Genomic DNA, 12,647 nt, shown 5'->3' with positions numbered 1-12,647 from the left:
TATTTTCTTGAATAATCACCTTCAATGGTTTATTGAATCTCGATCGTAGTGTTACACATGTTCATAATATTGGTGCCAAAGGGATACGAGTTAATGATGATAGTACCACTTACTTGTGGCACTGCCGCTTGAGTCATGTTAGTATAAATTGCATGAAGAGGCTCCATGCTGATGGATCTTTGTACTAACCTGATTTCGAATCACTAGTGACATGCAAACCATACCACATGAGCAAGGCCTTGTTTTCATTGAGATGAAATAAGATAGTAACTTGTTGGAAGTGATACATTTTGATGTATGCAGTCCAATGGGTACTGAGGCACGCAGTGGATATCATTATGTTCTTACTTCACTGACGATTTGAGTAGATACAGGAGTATTTACTTAATGAATCACAAGTCTGAAATGTTGAAAAGTTCAAATCCGTTTCAGAGTGAAGTTCGTCGTAACAAGAGGATAAACTGTCTACGATATGATCATAGAAATGAATATCTGAGTTACGAGTTTTGGTACGCAGTTAAGACAATGTGGAAATTGTTTCGCAGTTCATGCCACCTGGAACATCATGGTGTGATGATGTGTCTGAACGTCATAGCCACGCACTATTTGGTATGGTGCATACTATGATGTCTCTTATCGAATTACCACTATCGTTTATGGGTTATGCATTAGAGACAACCGCACTCACTTTAAATAGGGCACCGCGTATTTCCGTTGAGATGACACAGTATAGACTGAGGTTTAGAGAAATCTAAACTGTCGTTTCTTGAAAGTTTGGGGTTTCAACACTTATGTGAAAAAGTTTCAGTCTGATAAGCTCGAACCCAAAGCGGATAAATGCTTCTTCATAGGGTATCCAAAACAGTTGGGTACATCTCCTATCTCAGATCCGAAAGCAAAGTGTTTGTTTCTAGAAATGGATCCTTTCTCGAGGAAAGGTTTCTCTCGAAAGAATTGAGTGGGAGGGTAGTAGAACTTGATGAGGTTATTGAACCATCACTTCAACCAGTGTGTAGCAGGGCGCAGGAAGTTGTTCTTGTGGCGCCTACACCAATTGAAGTGGAAGCTGATGATGGTGATCATTGAGCTTCGAATCAAGTTACTACAAACCTCATAGGTCGACAAGGTCGCGTACTGCTGCAGAGTAGTACGGTAACCCTGTCTTGGAGGTCATGTTGTTGAGCAACAGTGAACCTACGAGTTATGGAGAAAGCGATGGTGGGCCCAGATTCCGACAAATGGCTGGAAGCCATGAAATCCGAGAGAGGATCCATGGATGAAAACAAAGTGTAGACTTTGGAAGAATTACTTGATGGTCATAGGACTATTGAGTAAAGATGGATCTTTGAAAGGAAGACAGACGATGATGGTGATAAGTCACTATTAAGAAAAGCTCGACTTGTCGGAAAGATGTTTCCGACAAGATCAAACAGTTGACTATGATGAGACTTTCTCACTCGTAGCGATGCTAAAAGTCTGTTAGAATCATGTTAGTAGTTGCTGCATTATTTATGAAATATTGCACGTAGGATGTCAAAACATTGTTTCCTCGACGGTTTCCTTGAGCAAACATTGTATGTGATACAACCAGAAGGTTTTGTCGATCCTAAAGATACTAGCAAGTATGCAAGCTCCAGTGATCCTTCAATGGACTGGTGCAAGCATCTCGGAGTTGGAATATACACTTTGATGAGATGATCAAAGTTTTTGGGTTTGTACAAGGTTTATGAGAAACTTGTATTTCCAAAGAAGTGAGTGGGAGCACTGTAGAATTTCTGATAAGTATATGTGGTTGACATATTGTGGATCAGAAGTAATGTAGAATTTCTGTAAAGCATACAAGGTTGTTTGAAAGGAGTTTTCAAAGGAATACCTGGATTGAGCTACTTGAACGTTGAGCATCAAAGATCTATGGAGATAGATCGAAAGCGCTTAATGGAAGTTTCAACAAGATGCATGCCTTGACAAGTTTTTGAAGGAGTTCAAAATAGATCAGCAAAGAAACAGTTCTTGGTTGCGTTGTAAGGTGTGAATTTGAGCAAGACTCAAAAACCCGACCACGGCAGAATAAAGAGAATAGACGAAGGTCGTCTTCTATGCATTAGCCGTAGACTCTAAAGTATGCCATGCTGAGTACCGCACCTGATGTGTGCCTTGACTCAAGTCTGTTGAGAGGTACAGAGAGTGATCCATGATTGAATCACTAGCAGCGGTCAAAGTTATCCTTAGTAACTAAATGGACTAAGGATTTTTTCTCGATTATGGAGGTGGTTGAAGAGTTCGTCGTAAAGGGATACGTCGATGCAAGCTTTGACACTAATCCAAATAACTATGAGTAGTGAAACGTATTCGTATAGTAGAGTAGATATTTGGAGCATTTCCGAATAGCATGTAGTAGCAGCATCTATAAGATGACATAAAGATTTGTAAAGAACGCACGGATCTGAAAGTTTCAGAACCGTTGACTAAAACCTCTCTCACGAGCAAGACGTGATCAGACCCCAGAACTATATGGGTGTTGGATTCATTGGAATCACATGGTGTTGTGAACTAGATTATTGACTCTAGTGCAAGTGGGAGACTGTTGGAAATATGCCCTAGAGGCAATAATAAATTAGTTATTATTATATTTCTTAGTTCATGATAATCGTTTATTATCCATGCTATAATTGTATTGATTGGAAACACAATACTTGTGTGGATACATAGACAAAACAGTGTCCCTAGTAAGCCTCTAGTTGACTAGCTCGTTGATCAAAGATGGTCAAGGTTTCCTGGCCATAGGCAAGTGTTGTCACTTGATAACGGGATCACATCATTAGGAGAATCATGTGATGGACTAGACCCAAACTAATAGACGTAGCATGTTGATCGTGTCATTTTGTTGCTACTGTTTTCTGCGTGTCAAGTATTTATTCCTATGACCATGAGATCATATAACTCACTGACACCGGAGGAATGCTTTGTGTGTATCAAACGTCGCAACGTAACTGGGTGACTATAAAGATGCTCTACAGGTATCTCCGAAGGTGTTAGTTGAGTTAGTATGGATCAAGACTGGGATTTGTCACTCCATGTGAACGGAGAGGTATCTCGGGGCCCACTCGGTAATACAACATCACACACAAGCCTTGCAAGCAATGTAACTTAGTGTAAGTTGCGGGATCTTGTATTACGGAACGAGTAAAGAGACTTGCCGGTAAACGAGATTGAAATAGGTATGCGGATACTGACGATCGAATCTCGGGCAAGTAACATACCGAAGGACAAAGGGAATGACATACGGGATTATATGAATCCTTGGCACTGAGGTTCAAATGATAAGATCTTCGTAGAATATGTAGGATCCAATATGGGCATCCAGGTCCCGCTATTGGATATTGACCGAGGAGTCTCTCGGGTCATGTCTACATAGTTCTCGAACCCGCAGGGTCTGCACACTTAAGGTTCGACGTTGTTTTATGCGTATTTGAGTTATATGGTTGGTTACCGAATGTTGTTCGGAGTCCCGGATGAGATCAAGGACGTCGCGAGGGTTTCCGGAATGGTCCGGAAACGAAGATTGATATATAGGATGACCTCATTTGGTTACCGAAAAGTTTTCGGGCATTACCGGAAAAGTTTCGGGCTCATCGGTATTGTACCGGGAGTGCCGGGAGGGGTGCCGGGGACCATCAGGAGGGGTATCACGCCCCAAGGGGTCTAATGGGCTATGGGAAGAGATAAACCAGCCCCTAGTGGGCTGGAATAAGTTCCCACTAAGGCCCATAAGGTTTGAGAAGGAAAAAACACAAGGTGGAAAGAGTTTCCAAGTGGGAAGGTGGAATCCTACTCCAAGTAGGATTGGAGTAGGACTCCTCCACCTCCAATTTCGGCCAAACCTTTAGGTTTTTAGGATGCCTCCTCCCCTCCCTCCCTCCTATATATAGTGGGGTTTTAGGGCTGATTTGAGACAACTTTGCCACGGCAGCCCGACCACATATCTCCACGGTTTTACCTCTAGATCGCGTTTCTGCGGAGCTCGGGCGGAGCCCTGCTGAGACGAGATCATCACCAACCTCCGGAGCGCCGTCACGCTGCCGGAGAACTCATCTACCTCTCTGTCTCTCTTGCTGGATCAAGAAGGCCGAGATCATCGTCGAGCTGTACGTGTGCTGAACGCAGAGGTGTCGTCCGTTCGGCACTAGATCGTGGGACTGATCGCGGGATAGTTCGCGGGGCGGATCGAGGGACGTGAGGACGTTCCACTACATCAACCGCGTTCACTAACGCTTCTGCTGTACGGTCTACAAGGGTACGTAGATCACACATCCCCTCTCGTAGATGGACATCACCATGATAGGTCTTCGTGCGCGTAGGAAATTTTTTGTTTCCCATGCGACGTTCCCCAACAAGGCTTGTGTGTGATGTTGTATTACCGAGTGGGCCCCGAGATACCTCTCCGTCATACGGAGTGACAAATCCCAGTCTTGATCCATACTAACTCAACTAACACCTTCGGAGATACCTGTAGAGCATCTTTATAGTCACCCAGTTACGTTGCGACGTTTGATACACACAAAGCATTCCTCCGGTGTCAGTGAGTTATATGATCTCATGGTCATAGGAATAAATACTTGACACGCAGAAAACCGTAGCAACAAAATGACACGATCAACATGCTACGTCTATTAGTTTGGGTCTAGTCCATCACGTGATTCTCCCAATGACGTGATCCAGTTATCAAGCAACAACACCTTGTTCATAATCAGAAGACACTGACTATCATCGATCAACTGGCTAGCCAACTAGAGGCATGCTAGGGACGGTGTTTTGTCTATGTATCCACACATGTAAATGAGTCTTCATTCAATACAATTATAGCATGGATAATAAATTATTATCTTGATACAGGAATTATAATAATAACTATACATTTATTATTGCCTCTAGGGCATAATTCCAACACACCCAACCTTGCGTTGAAAGCAAAAGCAATGTTTGAAGAAGAAGAAGAAGACGAGGAAGAGGAGGGCTGCCCTGAAGACACAAAGTATGCCTATCATGAGCACATGGCTCTTGCATCAAGGCAATTCTGGGGCAACAAGAGGAACTCAAGACCCACCTTCACCAAGAACAACTCGAGTGGATTCAAACCCAAACAATGAGTAAGGACATGTTATAACTGTGGTAACGTGAGTCACTTCGTGGACGAATGTCCTTATGAGAAAAGGGAAGACAACGGAGGCAAGCTCATTCGCGAAGACAAAACCAAATCATTTCCAATCAAGAACAACTTTGTGAAGAAACCTCACCCAAAAGGGATGGTGGCCCTTGAAGAGTATCCTTCAGATGATGATGGTGATGATGATGATACAGTGGCAACGGCAACTGTTGCTATTGCCACTACCTCTCCCCAGAAGGTGTCTCTCTTGAACGCCCCCAACGAGAACCACATCACCAAGTGCCTCATGGCAAAAGGTATCAATCAGGTAACTCCCATCATTAAGACCAAAATTGCTTCTGCTCCTTCATTGTTAAATTGTGTTGAAGATAGTGATGTTGGGGAACTTAATGAGCATGATCTTGACAAGTTTCTGTGCACTATTAAGGGAGAACCCAAGAAGCACTTTGTTGCTCTCTTGGAACAACTGGGTGAGGCCACTGACCTCATTGAGTCTCATGAGGAGACCATCTCCGAGCTTCAGGAACACAGTCGTGACTATGCCGATGAAATTGCCGAACTATCTAATGCTCTAGAAGAGGAGCGCACTCTTCGTTTGGCTCTTGAGGAGTCATATAACGATGACTGCGCTAAAATGCAAAAGAAACTAGATCATGATGTTGTTCTTACTCGTATGCTTAAGTCTGAAAAGTATGCTTTTGGGGTTGGCCATGACAGACTCAAAGAGGAGTTTGACACACTGGACAAGGCCCACAAGGTCTTGAAAGGTGCTCATTTCTCTCTGAAAGAGTCTCATGATCAACTCCAAGCAAAGCTTACCAAGGAGATCTCTACTTGCCCTCCCTTTGTGTTAATTGATAATGCTTGTGCAACTAACCCCTGTTGTGAGCATGTACATCTTGTGGAGGAAAATGCCAAGTTAAAGGAGAAACTTGAGAAGGGCCTTGTGGCATGCATACAAGGTGAGAAGAGTCTGAACGACCTCTTGAGCACTCAAAAGGGTGTTGTAGGAAAGGAGGGACTTGGACTTACCTCCAAGTCAAAAGGTAAAAGGAGGAACAGGAACAAACAATCTCCCACCCTCATGGACATCTTTGTCAAAGAGGGTGAGGGGACTCAGAAGGTGAACAGGAACAAGGTGGACTATGGAAACCTCAATAAGGGCAAAACCATTCCTACTAACACAGCCGGCAAATTCAACTCTTCTTATGTCTTATGTTGTGCTAGTGATGGGTATGTTTATGCCAGATTTGTTGGTTCCTACGATGAGGATATTGAATGGGCTATCTGGGTTCCTAAGACCCTTGTCTCTAACATGAAAGGACCCATTAAAAAATGGGTACCTAAAACCAAGCCTTGATCTATTGCAGGAGTTTGCTTCCGGTGGGGTGTCATGGTTGCTCGATAGTGGAGCAACAAATCATATGACCGGAAGCAAGGACTTAGTGGTGGATGTGCATCCTTCTCCATCTATGCCCACCCATGTCCAATTTGCCGATGCATCCTCTTCAAAGGTATTGGGATTCGGTAAGGTGGTCATCTCTCAAGATTTATCTATTGAGAAGGTCATGCTTGTTGAGTCACTTGCCTACAATTTACTTTCGGTTCGTCAACTCGCAATTATGGGTTTTTCCACATTCTTTAATCTTGATACTGTGGTCCTCCTAAGGAGCAAGACTCTTAAAGTAGCCTATGTTGGACATGTCTAAAATGGTCTTTATGTGGTGAACTTCTCAAAGCGACCCACTAAGACTGCGACATGTTTAATGGCTAAAGTTGACGTGGGCTGGCTTTGGCATCGCCGTTTAGCTCATGTCAATATGAGATCTTTGCAAAGTCTTCTGACAGGGGACCATATTCATGGACTAACAAATGTGAGCTTTGCTAAATATCGTGTTTGCAGTGCCTGCATTGAAGGAAAGATTCATGAAACTGCTCATCGTCCAACGACTCTTATCTACACTAAGAGGCCATTGGAACTTCTCCATATGGATCTGTTTGGTCCTCCATCATTTGATAGTCTTGGAGGCACAAAGTATTTCCTAGTGATTGTTGACGACTACTCAAGATATACCTGGGTATATTTCTTTAAAAAGAAGAGTGAAACTCAACAAACGGTCATCAACTTTGCTAATGAAGCGCAACGTCAACATGAAGCAAAGATCTTGATGATTAGAAGTGACAACGACACCGAGTTCAAGAACTACACCTTAGATGAGTTTCTAGGTGATGAGGGAATAAAACACCAATATTCTGCACCATATACCCTCAACAAAACGGCGTGGCAGAAAGGAAGAACCGGACCTTGATAGACGCTGCAAGGACAATGATGGCAGAATTCAAATCTCTATATAACTTCTGGGCAGAGGCCATCAACACAGCATGTCATGCATCCAATCGGCTCTACATCTGCAAAGGCTTGAACAAGACTCCGTATGGGATTCTAACTGGAAACAAATCCAATCTCAAGTACTTCCGGGTATTCGGTTGTAAGTGTTTCATTCTCAAGAAAGGTGCACGCTTAGCTAAATTTGGTTCTAGAGCACATGAGGGTATGTTTGTTGGTTATGCTACAAACTCTCATGCTTACCGTGTCCTCAACAAGTCCACCGGACTAATTGAGGAGACGTGTAACGTAGAGTTTGATGAAAATAATGGCTCCCAAGTTGAGCAAAGTGGTCTTTGTGATGTAGGTGATGAAATTCCTCCCCAAGCCATAAGAAGAATGGGGATTGGTCAAATACTCCCCATTGAGGAACCCCTTGTGGCCGAAGGAGAAGGACAATGCTCTACTCAAGTGGAGCCATCACCTCCACAAGCCCCACACGCTTTTGATGAACAAAGAGAAGACTCTCAATGAAATAAACAAGCTCAAGGTCAAGATAAATTGCCCAACAATGATGATGTGTCTCAGGATATTCAAGCACTACCCCAAGACTCCGAACCTGCTCATGATCAAGATCAAGTGCAACCCCGAGATCCAGACCAAGTAGAAGCACAAGATCAAGATCAAGAGCAACCACAAATACAAGAACAAACTAGTGAACCTGCTCAAGTCGAAGGACAAGATGATCAGGAGACTGTCTCACAATTCCCTTCTGGAGCACCAACAGCCGGCTCAAGACGCAAGGGCAAGCAAAGGAAACAAGTCGATGCTCCCCCGTTATCTAATGAAGAACTCTTGAGCGTCGAGCAGCCAAGACTGCGAACAAGCTGAGAGTCAAGTCACATCTTATGAAGAATGTACTTGGCAGTTTAAAAAGGGGAGTATCCACCCGTTAACAGATTTGGAATTATTGTGAGCATCACGCGTTTGTCTCGTATTGTGAACCTCAACAGGTACAGGAAGCGCTCAATGATGAGGATTGGCTTATGGCCATGCACGAAGAACTTAACAACTTCGAGCGCAACCAAGTCTGGGATTTAATGCCTAGGCCAACGGAGGAACATAATGTCATCGGGACCAAATGGATATTCAAGAACAAGCAAGATGCCAATGGGATTGTGATTTGAAACAAGGCAAGATTGGTGGCTCAAGGCTACTCCCAAGTCGAGGGTATCGACTACGGTGAAACCTTTACTCCTATTGCTCGTCTAGAATCTATTCGCATGTTGCTTGCATTTGCTTCTCATCATAACTTCAAATTACAACAAATGGATGTGAAAAGTGCCTTTCTTAATGGTCCTTTGAATGAGTTGGTCTATGTCAAAAAACCCCCGGGATTCAAACATCCCAAGCTCCCCAATCATGTGTACAAACTTAATAAGACACTCTATGGCCTTAAACAAGTCCCACGCGCGTGGTATGAGTACCTTACTGAGTTGTTACAAGATCGTGGGTTTGAAATTGGGAAGATAGATCCCACTCTTTTTACTAAGAGGGTTAAAGGGGATTTGTTCATATGCCAACTATATGTTGATGATATTATCTTTGGCTCTCCTAACATTTCCTTCAATGAAGAATTTGCTACACTAATGACTGAGAAGTTTGAGATGTCCATGATGGGAGAGTTGAAGTTCTTCCTCGGGTTAGAGATCACACAAGGTCTAGAAGGGACATTCATCAAACAAGCCAAGTACACTCAAGACATGCTCAAACGGTTCGAGCTCGAAGATGTCAAACCGGTCAAGTTCTCCATGCCAACAAGGTGCAAGCTTGACAGTGATCCCAATGGTAAAGCAGTGGATCAAAAGGTATATCGCTCTATGATTGGATCCCTCCTTTACCTTTGTGCATCTAGACTCGATATTATGTTGAGTGTAGGGATATGTGCACGGTTTCAATCCGCACCAAAAGAAAACCATTACATGGCTGTTAAGCGAATCTTTCGATATTTGGATCATACCCCAAACTTTGGCCTTTGGTATCCCAAAGGAGCAAACTTCAATCTAGTTGGCTATTCTGACTCAGATTGGGCAGGAGATTGTGTGGAGAGGAAGTCAACGTCTGGAGGATTGTTGGGGAACGTCGCATGGGAAACAAAAATTTTCCTACGCGCACGGAGACCTATCATGGTGATGTCCATCTACGAGAGGGGATGAGTGATCTACGTACCCTTGTAGATCGTACAGCAGAAGCGTTAGAGAACGCGGTTGATGTAGTGGAACATCCTCACGTCCCTCGATCCGCCCCGCGAACAATCCCGCGATCAGTCCCACGATCTAGTACCGAACGGACGGCACCTCCGCGTTCAGCACACGTACAGCTCGACGATGATCTCGGCCTTCTTGATCCAGCAAGAGAGACGGAGAGGTAGAAGAGTTCTCCGGTAGAGTGACGGCGCTCCGGAGGTTGGTGATGATCTTGTCTCAGCAGGGCTCCGCCCGAGCTCCGCAGAAACGCGATCTAGAGGAAAAACCGTGGAGGTATGTGGTCGGGCTGCCGTGGAAAAATCGTCTCAAATCAGCCCTAAAACCTCCGTATATATAGGTGGGAGGGAGGGGACCTTGCCTTGGGGCTCAAGGAGCCCCAAGGGGGTCGGCCGAGTCCAAGGGGGGAGGACTCCCCCCCCAAACCGAGTTGGACTTGGTTTGGTGGGAGGGAGTCCCCCTTCCTTCCCACCTCCTCCTCCTTTTTTTTTCTTTTCTCTTGATTTTCTCTTCTTGGCGCATAGAGCCCTTTTTGGGCTGTCCCACCAGCCCACTAAGGGCTGGTGTGCCACCCTCAAGGCCTATGGGCTTCCCCGGGGTGGGTTGCCCCCCCCCCCCCGGTGAACTCCCGGAACCCATTCGTCATTCCCGGTACATTCCCGGTAACTCCGAAAACCTTCCGGTAATCAAATGAGGTCATCCTATATATCAGTCTTCGTTTCCGGACCATTCCGGAAACCCTCGTGACGTCCGTGATCTCATCCGGGACTCCGAACAACATTCGGTAACCAACCATATAACTCTAATACGCATAAAACAACGTCGAACCTTAAGTGTGCAGACCCTGCGGGTTCGAGAACTATGTAGACATGACCCGAGAGACTCCTCGGTTAATATCCAATAGCGGGACCTGGATGCCCATATTGGATCCTACATATTCTACAAAGATCTTATCGTTTGAACCTCAGTGCCAAGGATTCATATAATCCCGTATGTCATTCCCTTTGTCCTTCGGTATGTTACTTGCCCGAGATTCGATCGTCAGTATCCGTATACCTATTTCAATCTCGTTTACCAGTAAGTCTCTTTACTCGTTCCGTAATACAAGATCCCGCAACTTACACTAAGTTACATTGCTTGCAAGGCTTGTGTGTGATGTTGTATTATCGAATGGGCCCCGAGATACCTCTCCGTCACACGGAGTGACAAATCCCAGTCTCGATCCATACTAACTCAACTAACACCTTCGGAGATACCTGTAGAGCATCTTTATAGTCACCCAGTTACGTTGCGACGTTTGATACACACAAAGCATTCCTCCGGTGTCAGTGAGTTATATGATCTCATGGTCATAGGAATAAATACTTGACACGCAGAAAACAGTAGCAACAAAATGACACGATCAACATGCTACGTCTATTAGTTTGGGTCTAGTCCATCACGTAATTCTCCTAATGACGTGATCCAGTTATCAAGCAACAACACCTTGTTTATAATCAGAAGACACTGACTATCTTTGATCAACTGGCTAGCCAACTAGAGGCTTGCTAGGGACGGTGTTTTGTCTATGTATCCACACATGTAAATGAGTCTTCATTCAATACAATTATAGCATGGATAATAAACGATTATCTTGATACAGGAATTATAATAATAACTATATTTATTATTGCCTCTAGGGCATAATTCCAACAGTCTCCCACTTGCACTAGAGTCAATAATCTAGCCCTCACATCACCATGTGAATTACATTGTAATAAATCTAACACCCATACAGTTCTGGTGTTGATCATGCTTTGGCCGTGGAAGAGGTTTAGTCAGCGGGTCCGCTACATTCAGATCTGTGTGCACTTTGCATATATTCACGTCCTCTCCCTCGATGTAGTCGCGGATGAGGTTGAAGCGTCGTTTGATGTGTCTGGTCTTCTTGTGAAACCGTGGTTCCTTTGCTAAGGCAATGGCACCAGTGTTGCCACAGAACAAGGTTATTGGATTCAGTGCGCTTGGCACCACTCCAAGATCCGTCATGAACTGCTTCATCCAGACACCCTCCTTAGCCGCCTCCGAGGAAGCCATGTACTCCGCTTCACATGTAGAATCTGTTACGACGCTTTGCTTGGAACTGCACCAGCTTACTGCACCCCCATTAAGAATAAATACGTATCCGGTTTGCGACTTAGTGTCGTCCGGATCTGTGTCAAAGCTTGCATCGACGTAACCTTTTACGGCGAGCTCTTCGTCACCTCCATACACGAGAAACATCTCCTTAGTCCTTTTCAGGTACTTCAGGATATTCTTGACCACTGTCCAGTGATCCACTCCTGGATTACTCTGGAACCTACCTGCCATACTTATGGCCAGGCTAACATCCGGTCTAGTGCACAACATCGCATACATGATAGAACCTATGGCTGAAGCATAGGGGACGGAGCGCATATGCTCTCTATCTTCATCAGTTGCTGGGCACTGAGTCTTACTCAATCTCGTACCTTGTAGAACTGGCAAGAACCCTTTCTTGGACTGTTCCATTTTGAACCTCTTCAAAACTTTATCAAGGTATGTGCTTTGTGAAAGTCCTATCAGGCGTTTTGATCTATCCCTATAGATCTTAATGCCTAGAATGTAAGCAACTTCTCCTAGGTCCTTCATAGAGAAACTTTTATTCAAGTAATCCTTTATGCTCTCCAAAAACTCTACGTTGTTTCCAATCAGTAATATGTCATCCACATATAATATTAGAAACGCCACAGAGCTCCCACTCACTTTCTTGTAAATACAAGATTCTCCAACCACTTGTATAAACCCAAATGCTTTGATCACCTCATCAAAGCGTTTGTTCCAACTCCGAGATGCTTGCACCAGTCCATAAATGGATCGTTGGAGCTTGCACACC

This window comes from Hordeum vulgare, chromosome 1H (assembly GCF_904849725.1).
Source record: "Hordeum vulgare subsp. vulgare chromosome 1H, MorexV3_pseudomolecules_assembly, whole genome shotgun sequence".
NCBI lineage: Eukaryota > Viridiplantae > Streptophyta > Magnoliopsida > Poales > Poaceae > Hordeum > Hordeum vulgare.
The sequence above is the reverse complement of the archived record's forward strand: the minus strand, read 5'-3'. Positions refer to the sequence as shown.